We start from the raw sequence: 931 nt of genomic DNA on the forward strand, positions 1-931 counted from the left end.
AACCTACAGAACGTCATAGCTCAGCCAAGCCTACCTTAAATGTGCTCAGAACACTTCCATTACTGGCCTACAGGTGGGCAAAATCATCTAACACAAAGCCTGTTTTATAATGAAGTGTTGAATATCTCATGTAACTCATTTTATACTGCACAGAAAGTGAAAAACAGAATGATTGCCTGGGGATTCTAAGTAGGGTTTCTCCTGGGTGTGTACCACTTTCTCAACATCCTAAATTCAAAAAATCCTAAATCGAACCATCGTAAGTCAGGGATTATCTGTACTTTGGATGGGACTTGACCCAAGGGAGTGCTCAGTAAATATCTGATGAGTAAGTGACAGATTGAATCCTTCCTCCTGTGGAGGAAGGAGGGGCAGTGGGCTGGGGTGATAGAGACCCTGGGCAACTGCTAATGAGGCTTCCTTCCCCAACAGGGCCCAGGCCTGGGAGGGGAGGCACTGAGCCAGATGCAACTCACCCTGCAGCCCAGGGAGCCCAAGGCCTGGCCCGCCTTCCACAAGATAAAGTGGAGACACTTCTCCCGTCCTGTTATCTGAGCCAGAGATGCGGCCAAAGCGGCCGTCCCTTCAGAGCCCTTCCAAGGCTGTTATCGCAGACAGAGCACGCATCACCCACCAGGAATTTGGGGCCCAGGGCCTGGCTGAGACATGGTTGGAGGAAGTTTCAGGCTGATAAGGCCTAGACAGAATGATCACAGTAGGCAGCGAAGTTATTTACATCAGTGACAATCTCACCAGCTCCCTGGGCACTGAGGCGCCAGGGTCAGCAGGCATGAGGCTCACTTGTCCCACCTGTGCAGCCTGGATTGGGAAGAGAAGCCTTCCTGAGCTTCCTGGGTCTGCATCCTCACTGGGTAGCCTTGGGGAGGCTGCCTGCGTTGGAGCATGGGCTCTGGGACCCATTGGCTTTGAT

Source organism: Symphalangus syndactylus, chromosome 21 (assembly GCF_028878055.3).
Source record: "Symphalangus syndactylus isolate Jambi chromosome 21, NHGRI_mSymSyn1-v2.1_pri, whole genome shotgun sequence".
In the NCBI taxonomy this organism is placed as follows: Eukaryota; Metazoa; Chordata; class Mammalia; order Primates; family Hylobatidae; genus Symphalangus; species Symphalangus syndactylus.